Below are 9,512 nucleotides of genomic sequence, written 5' to 3'. Positions count from 1 at the left end.
CAGGGCGGGGGTGGGGGTGGGGTGGTGGAACTCATTTAGTTCATAAAATTCCAGACATAACAGAACATGGGGTTTATGCCTAATTCTATAAGATTCTGGATGGTGGCTAAGAAACACAAAAGGATTAGGTCTGCATGAAAGCAAATTTAAGACATCACTGTTCAATTAAATCACTCTGGAGTTTCACTTTCCTTCTAGTAAAAAGAATTTTTTTGTACCCATGGCTACTATAAATTGTTTCTAGATTATAGAAAGATAATTAAAAGAGCGCTTTATGAGGCATGGATGTCAAAAAAATATAATTACATTGAAGATGTCAGATGTACTTGAGAGTCTTAAACTAAACTCTGCAGCTACCAGATTGTCTCATATATGCGGTTTCTTTTATAAAATACTTCTCCTAAAGAGGTAACACGTTATTGTCAAAAAGTTTGTTTACGTTGACAAATCATTAGACTCACTCCACAGGATCCTTTTGCAGGAGCTTTCAGATTTCTAGCCCAGGCAGTGTTCCCCCGTGCTGACCTGCCGGCTGATTTTAGTTTTAGGACTGTGCCATCTGCTGTTGGAATTGCAGATTTCCCTGGGTCTGCACAGCCTGCAACCGCCAGCTTCCACGGTCTGGCCACGCATGACTCAGTTTTGTTCCCATGTGAGGGACAGATGTTGCAGGGTAACTGTCTGCCATCCCTGTCAGAAGCTTCAACCTTCCCAGGATCGTTTTATTCTACTGTTTTGAAGGGCTTTGCTTTGGCACAGACATGTAAGGGCCTCCATTTGCGCCTGTTGCTCAGAAGTAGCTTTATCAAAGGTGGTATCACACACAGAGGATGCAGGGCCATATGCTGCAATATTAAATTTTAACAGAAAATCTGACTTAGGGCTGTTGTTTGGGCTCTTCTGGGCAAGAGGACTGGGGCTGCAGGAGATGCTTTGCTTTCAAGGTCTGATCTTGCAAAGAGTTATTTCCTGACTCTTGCAATGGCCTTAAGAGCCTGTGATGCGCTGATCCCTCATTGTGCATTCGCACAGCTCCAAGCATTGAATGCATCACATGCCTGGTCCCTATGGCACAAGGCTCCAACAGGTCCATGTCCTTCTTATACTGGGGGCCCCAGAGCTGAGCACAGTACTCCAGGTGGGGTCTCACGAGAGCAGGGTAGAGGGGGAGAATCACCTCCCTTGACCCTTTAAAAGAAGGCCATGCTTCTTTTGATGCAGTCCAGAATTTGGTTGGCTTTCTGGGCTGTGAGTGCACATTGCCAGCTCATGTTGAGCTTCTCACCAGCCAAGAAGTCCTTCTCCTCAGGGCTACTCTCAATATTGTGCAGAGCGGGTACTGTTGTACAGTAAGAAGTACCTGTCCAGTATCTCAGGTCAGCATTTCACCCTCCTGCATAGACCCCACATTTGTGCATTTGGAGCAAGCTGTGATAGCTTTAACACAGCAATGAACCATGTGGCTGAGACACGAACCTAATGTCCTCCACTGGGAACCAGCATTTTTATCAGGGCTTGGACACAGCCAGCACACGGCAGAATTGGACCATCAGGGCATGCTGAATTCCCAGCAAAAAGTGCTAGCAAAGTTCAGAAAGCCATCAGTTTTCTGAAAAATTAGTTCTTGAAATAAACACTCTGCTCAGGTGTGTATTACCTTAGTTGGGGCTTAGACTGGTGCCATGTCTACCACAGCCAAGTGCCCTCCCCTAAGTGCTAACTCGGCAGTGGTGCTTTGGTCAGCAGTGTGATAAATGAGTCTAAAATTAGCTGCTGACAATTGAAACACAGTACTATTTTCTGTTCCTGGAGCTTGTTGAAGACTCACCATTTGTAGATTGGCATCTCAGAGGGCTGCTTTGCATGGGAATAAGAGGATCCAGAACAAGGAATGAACTCTGACCACTGCCTGGTATTGTACTTTAGTTCCTGTTGTTTACATGCTAGTGGCATCATAGAGCTATTAAAAAAGTAGACTGAACAATAGAGATGTTTATTACTGAAACTCCATTACACTCTTAACCACAACTATCTCTTATCTGACAACATGAAAGCAATACCACTTTGGGAAAACTGAAAACAACTGTGCATTTGAGGAGTCAGATTCCTCACAAGAGTAACCCATATCATCTGCAGGAGCATTTCTGAGCTCAAAGGTCCACCAGGGAGGACTGGTCAGGGAAATAATCCCAAAGATATTTTCAGTTTTAAATTTTCAACAAGGGGCATCTTCCTGGCAGTCACTGAAGAACAGGCACGCTGTGCTCCATATCCATCGATGGCAGGTCAGGAAATCACGTGATCGGTGTACAGACAAGCTCTCCAGGGGGACAAAGTCGTATTTCAAGAGACACAACTGACCTGGAACTTTTTAATCCCACTCCTGGTTCCTGTTATAATTGCATCCGACTGCCTCACATCACTAGGATGTTTCTCTACTGACACTATTAAGAAAGGAAATGCCTGAAGTTTTAGGCACAGACTTATGTTAGCAGTTCGTTAATAGCATTTTTTTATTGAGAGTTGTAGGACCTGGCATCTTTAGCATCTAGACTGTTTAAGGTGGGGGGTGAGGGGGGGCAGGTTATATGCCCAGGCATCAAACCAAAAAAGGCCAGCACACCACACGAGGTTGTTTAAACAAGCTAGTTAGAAATACGGAGACATATGCCTTAGATCCCATTCTGCTTCAGGATTTAGGCAGTTTTTAAGGTTTGTTTTTCTCTACAGCATGAAGAACTCCCAGATCAATAGGCATTATTAATACTCACAGTTGGCGTGACACCAGTGGTCCCTCAAGTACCTGGCCACAAAGCTTTAGGTGCCCGTCCTAACATCAACAGCTCCTTCACTGATACGTCACCCCGCTGGCTACACCAGCCCACGGCTCAGGAACCTGCCCTGGTGCTATTCACAGGCAGAGCAAATTCAGAAGTTAAAACCAAGGCTCACAGGGAGAGCCAGGGTTGGTGTTGCCTGGAAAACTTGTTACCTCTTGTAGCCCACAGGCCAGTGGAGTTTGGAGAACACTGATTTGAGGAGACAAGCAGATGAAAGATGTGAAAGCAAAGCCATTAACTCCTGAGCCAAAATGGCTTGGCCAGGGTTACCCAGCAGAGCTGGGAGGTGAACATGGCCCCTGAGGGGCATGTAAACCGGGTCATGTTTTCTAGTTGAGAAGTAAAATGGAAAATATCAAGAACATCAAACAAACCCAACCCTTCGCAGACTGAAAATGTGGCTAATATTGCTGTCCCTCCTGCGCTTCATTTAATCATCTTAGAACTTGCTTGTAGCATCAAATGATTCATTTTCAAATAGAAACATGATTAAGTGTCAGCAGAGACCCTTGACATAATGATGGCCAGCATTTCCTTCCAGGGTCTGAGCTTTTCCCACAGGAGATGTCATCCACTCCAATCCCTTTTTCTGTGGGAGCTGCCTTCCCTTCGTGCCGCCTGTAACCTGAGGCTAATTAGAAAGGAGTTGTTAAAAGGTTATGTGGTGATGTTGAAGACCTTTCCCAGTTTCCCTGACTTCAGGAGGTTTCAGAGCAGGCCTGGGATCAAACAGCAGGACTACAAATGAAACAGGAGCGCTGAAAGCAGGAGGCAGAATTAGCTGTGACTTTTCAACCACAGTGAGAATGAGCTGTGATGAGAAGCAAGCTCCTCTTGGAGAGAAGCCTCAGGTCCGGCTGTGGCTGCTGATTTCTCTCCAGCAGATGGACCTGGGCGCAGGGCTGCCTGCCCCTCTCCTGCCTGCCCTGAGGCCACCCACACTGCCCAGCAGAAGCACGGCTCAGGCAAAAGTCTTGTCCTGCCTTGCCGTGGTTGCCTACCATTTCCAGCCTGGATTTCCTCCTCCTGAGACACTTTGCTGCACACATTCCCGAGCTAGGCTTAAAAATAGGACTGCCTCTGATCCATGCTGGGTAAACAGTTTTCATTTTCCTGGTTTGCATGTGTTGAATTGCATGTTTTGCATGGTATCTAAAGACCACAGCAAGCTGCAGGCAGCACAGTTATTGACAGCTGAAAAAAGAGCCATCTTCTCTCTGGAGATGCTTTATACAGTGAACTTAAGCTCAATACACTAAACTTAGGAAAATGTTACGTGAAAGGAACCTGGGGTGTATGGAAGAGCTAAAGAACTTGAGCTTGGCTTAAACATGCACTCCCAAAGAGACTCAGAAAATTACAAGATACTCCCTTTTAAAAATCATCTGCCAAACACAGCCTTCCCTTCTGAAACACTGCGTTTGGGAAGAAATGTGGAGGAACAAGCAACCTTATGCATGGGAGTCTCCAACACTGCTGCTGCAACAAAATTTTGTATGGCGTGGCTGGCAAGGTGGCATGAGAACAGGGTGGTGGGTTGGCTTTGAATGCTTAATTATATAAATTAAGAGAGACAACCCCCAAAATTAAATGTTGCTGGTCTAATTTACATAGTTGCTATGGCTATTATAAAATGGAAAATGACTGCCCTCATTGCTTGCATTGTCACATGCCTTATGGTGAAATCACAGCTCCCTGGGTTATGGAAGGAGACAAAAATTGCGGGGTTCATCCCAAAAGGCTGCATTTTTGGGGCAGGGTCAGCAGAGGAGCAGCAACCCCAATGAATCTTGCAGGTTGCTCTGACTCTGGCTGGATCCTCAGGGCACAACTCAGGGACACAAGTCTGGGATCTAGACAAAAGAGCAATTTGAAAAACCTCAGGGCTCAGTCACTTATAAAAGACTTCTTTTATTACAAAGTTTTTTACAAACTTTTACTTTTATTAAAAATTTTTATAGACAAAGATTTCTTCTGCAGAGCCAGATCCAGAAGCTTCTTTGTGGTGACTCCAGGTCTTCAACCTGGCTGCTCACAGGACAGAGCCTTCAATAAAACAAACCTTTGTGCTAACACTCGCATCCCAGGCACCTACCAGCCATGGAGGAGACTCAGGCCTTTGGTATGACATCTCCTTTGAAGGAACCAGGGTCACGCATTTTCTCTTATGCAAGGGCCAGCAAGCTCCCTGGGACTACAGGGTTCACACACACGACACTTAAGAACTGGTCACTCATTTCTGTGGGTCCAGGAGACCACAGCAATCCACAACGTCTGAATTTTTGGGGGTTTTCTCAACAGCAGTGCCCAAGAAGGATGATCTCCTTCAGGTATATGGAGACCTGGGATTGAAGGTAGAGAAGATAAACCAATAAATCATCTATGATCAGGTTACATCTGGGGGGCAGCAGCCCCATAAGTCTCAGGTCTGACTCCCCATGCGGAGATGATTTGCCCCAGCTCTCCTCACCATCCCTCTGGAGCACAAGCTCTGGTGCTGGGCCAGCTCTGGCTACTTCGCTGTGGTCTTTTACAGCCAGGCTCACAATTTCTCTGCCTCAAATGTGAAAACACTGAATACAAGCCAGGTCTGAGCAACCAGATGCATGTATACTGTGGGCAGAGCAAACAGGCATATACCTACAGAGCACCATGTAAATACAGCCTCCATAAGCTACTTTTACTCTCAGGAGGTATGCCAGGAATATAAGGAATCAAATGCATTTATAATAATCCTTCATAACAGAAAGTGGTAGTGCAAACAGTGCAGAAGCAAATTTTAATCCACTGACCACACCGGCCGGACAGATAGGATGTGACAGACCACCTGAAAGCAACACTAATGCATCAGGGTTTTGTCTGCTAATGTGATACTGACCAAGGCTAACAGCCTACACAACGACCATAAACCTCTCCTACAGTATCCTCAAAAAGATCTATTTGTAAGTGCTCCAGATTCCCTGTTAATTACAAAAGGATTAAACTTCTTCTTCTTCCCAACATTGTGATGAGCTTAGCCTGAGCTGACAAAACAGGCCAAGGGGTGTAGAAACATCATTTCTCCTTTGCAGAGGAAGGATACCACATAAAGGTCACTGCTAGCAACCAACAAGTCCTGCTAGTTTGTAGATGTCATTTACTCTAGTAATCCAATAAATATTTCCAAATGGAAATTAGTAAACTGGCTAGGAAGCAGGAAAAACACGAGCAGGCAGCTCCACTGGTGCCCCTAATGCATTGGTGCTGGAAAGAGCTAAAATGATCCCACAGTGTATATGCTAGGAACAAGTGAATAGGTTAAAGAGGCTGAATATTACCTCTCCATATGACAACACAGAGGAGGTCAAGGGGATGTGCAAAATAGGACCACCACCACCCCCTGAATAGTGTGAGACCTGCTGGAAGTGCCTTTTGGTGACAACTCTGAAGAGATTTAATATCTGTGTTTATCAGAAGTGAGTTTAAGATGTAACTTGTGACACTGAAGTACTTTCTCAGGAAGAGTACAGCAGCAACAAGAGGGATATCTCTGTCAGAGATAGCCACCGAAATCAGTGGTGGGAAACTAGATATTAAGTTAGCAACAACATGTAGCTTTTTTCACGTGGAGGATGACTAAACATGAGAAGAAACCATGACGGATGTGGTGGATGCAGTACATTTTTCAAACTGTCATGTCTCCAAATCAGAGTGGAAAATCCTCTTCAGATACAGAGGTCATGTAAGCATATCTAGGGAAAATTCTGTGGCCTTTGATACCTCGATCGCATGAGAATGATATTGTCTGAACGCTGTAGCATAAGTCACACTTTTATCTGTGTATACATATTCATACATTTTTGACATTAAAGCCTCCCTGAAGGTAATGATCGCTTCCCTCCAGTGTGTCAGCTGCATCTCTCTGAATGTTGTTTTTTATAGCAATAAACAGTGTGTCATCAGTAATTTACTCTGTGTTTGCTGTGTCGTATGCCAGTTTGGAACACAGCAAGGACAGACATTTATCTTGATTTTAGGAAATTTCCTTGTAGTCATCATTATATGGAAAATATGCACATGTGCTGCTGATCGCTGATGAAGAGACCTAGGAAGTTTTTAAAGCAAGAGCTTGAACAGCCTGTCAAAAGACATAGAAAATTACCATCTGTTTTCCCAGACATTTGGATCAGAGGCACAGGCTGAACAGCACTGAGAACAAATATGCATGTAAGGAACATAGTAACAGTCCTGTCCTCTGCTGCTAGACAAATCAATTTTTTATGGTATAAAATATTTACAATAGTATGTTGTAGGTTGCACTCAGCTTTTTTGTAGAGGGTAAGGGAATAAATTCTCCCTCCAGATTCCCAGATCTCCACTGCTGATGGGATGCACAGAAAACCTGCCACTGCTGCTGTATATTCCTGCAGCTCTGCACAGGCTTTCATCCAGGGGAAGAGCAGAGCGGGTGCTAAGGGTACAAGAGCAACTTGGGGCACTTAACAGCTTCTTTCTGAATTAACAGGGATGCAAACCTCTTCACCTTCAGGAAAGCCAACTATGCATATTTTTATGTCTGCTTCTGCTTTGCTTTCAAGGCCTTTGATTTTATCTTTAAACCAGCAGTGTTTATAGTTCTCAAGATGATTGTGTTCTGCTAAACAAGTTCCTTTGTCCCATACTGCTGCTGACAAATATGCTCATGAAAAAATTTTACCATTCAGTAACTTCAGTCTTGCCTCCAACTTTTTTGCTGTACCCTTTGAACTGACATTGTTGCATTAATGCCTGCTATGATTTTGTCTACCATGCATGCCATTGCTATAGCCTATTAAAAGCAGTTGCAGCCGTGCTTACTGCTGGCTTCCTCCTTCCTTTTGAAGCAGTTTTCTTTGACTGGTCTTAATTAACGCATAAGCTGGGAAAGTGCCTTCTTTCCTCCTTCCAAGATGTTTTTGTTTCTTTGGTTTAATTTCATGTCTTTGGCGGAATAGATGTTTCCAATATGTTCTTTATGAAAATGAAAGGGAAATTGAAGCTTACACAACTTCTTTGTTGTGAAAAAAACCCAGGCCATGGTTCATCTTTGACTGCATGACCATTGTGTGCTTATTTGACTCCATTTCTTCTCCCTATTCAGAAAAGCCAAGTAACATGATTAAAGTCCTCTTCCAACTCAAAGACTTTGACAGCAAACAAAGACGGATCACTTACCAACTGAATGAATCATGTACAGGAAACCAAGGCTAGTGTTAAACATATTTACTAGGGCAATCAGTTAAGAATGGTATGTTGAAGATCTGCAATTAACACCAGTTCCACATACTGAAACAAGAGATTCAAAAGCTATTAGATAATTAGTGAAAATTTATAAAGCTGCATTCCTCAAGGCAGCCACAGATGCCAAAAGGAAATGCTGGACTGCTAGGCCAGATACCAACTTGTCAAGGAATTAATCATCATATTTAATGGCAAATACCTGGCCATGTGGGCAGCCATGCAAAGAGCTGAATAGCATGAACAGATGGAGTACTCCTCTCTTAGTACTGCTTATTGTCATGCTTTTGCCAGACGTGCAGCTAGCACATTGCCGTTTCCTCATCGATAGGCAAAATGAGCTTAGTAGCTCACCAGCTTCACATGTCCATGGAAAGTCCCTAGTGCACCAGGGCTTCAGACAGGAGAAAAAATGGGAAAAGTTTGTGAATTACATCAACATGTTATGAATACATCTCCTGCATATTAGCAGGTGAACTTCAGGATTTGGTGCAAACATCCTTTTGAGCCTGTAAATAAGCGACGGGTTGTGATACCATCTCAGCCTGTAAAATAGCTTCATTACAGCAGAGCAAGAGGGTCGCAGCCAGAAGCAGGGCCCCATGGCAGGAGTCGCTGCCCAGGGCACATGTTCTCGCTCAGTGTTTCATTACCCACGACCGCCTGAAATGGAGACTTCTGCATTGAACTCAGCTGTGTCTGAACATCCTCCTACCTGCCTCTGCACAGGGCTTGCCAGAAACAGCTCCCGACTCAGAGCACAGAAACCAGCTACCAAAAGGAGAGCTGCTCCGTGTCACTCAAAGCAGTGCAAACCCCCATGGTTTTCCATGTAGTTAGCCCAAATTCCCGTAGTCTCAGAGAGGGAGGACAAAGCCTTGTAATTTTGAGAAGTGTCTGCTCTGAACAACCATTGCTTGTAGGTTGAATGAGACACAGCTCATTCTCTCCCCTTACTCAAGGCTTTCTGAGCAGCTGTTAGAAACAAAACTCGCCTGCCTTGTTTCAGCTATAGTTTTCTGAACTCCCAGTTGAGGGAAGCTGATTAAAGAGTATTAAATACTACCAAGATGTCTTTTCGCCGCCTCTCAAAAGGCGTTCTTTGCTGAGGCAGTTTAAAAGCTTTCTCTTTACACCTCTGACTTGAAATCACTGATTTTTCTACCACATCTGCTGCTGCTGATTAAACACAAGCAGTGTCAGAGTAGGGTACTTCTCTTAGCTTCCGTGGGTGAATCCTTAAGTCTATTGCTAATACAGCAGGTCAAGACGTTACAATTTCTGTGAAGTGTTATTAAAAAATTTAGTTCCCTACTTTTCCAGAAAATTTCATTTTCTAACAATCCAATAGAAAATTTAAATAAAAGTTAATGCTTTCATTTCAGCTAGAAAACTCTGGTTTCCTTTTGCCATAGT

The sequence above is a fragment of the Falco biarmicus genome, chromosome 6 (genome assembly GCF_023638135.1).
Source record: "Falco biarmicus isolate bFalBia1 chromosome 6, bFalBia1.pri, whole genome shotgun sequence".
In the NCBI taxonomy this organism is placed as follows: Eukaryota; Metazoa; Chordata; class Aves; order Falconiformes; family Falconidae; genus Falco; species Falco biarmicus.
Note: the sequence above shows the minus strand (reverse complement) of the source record.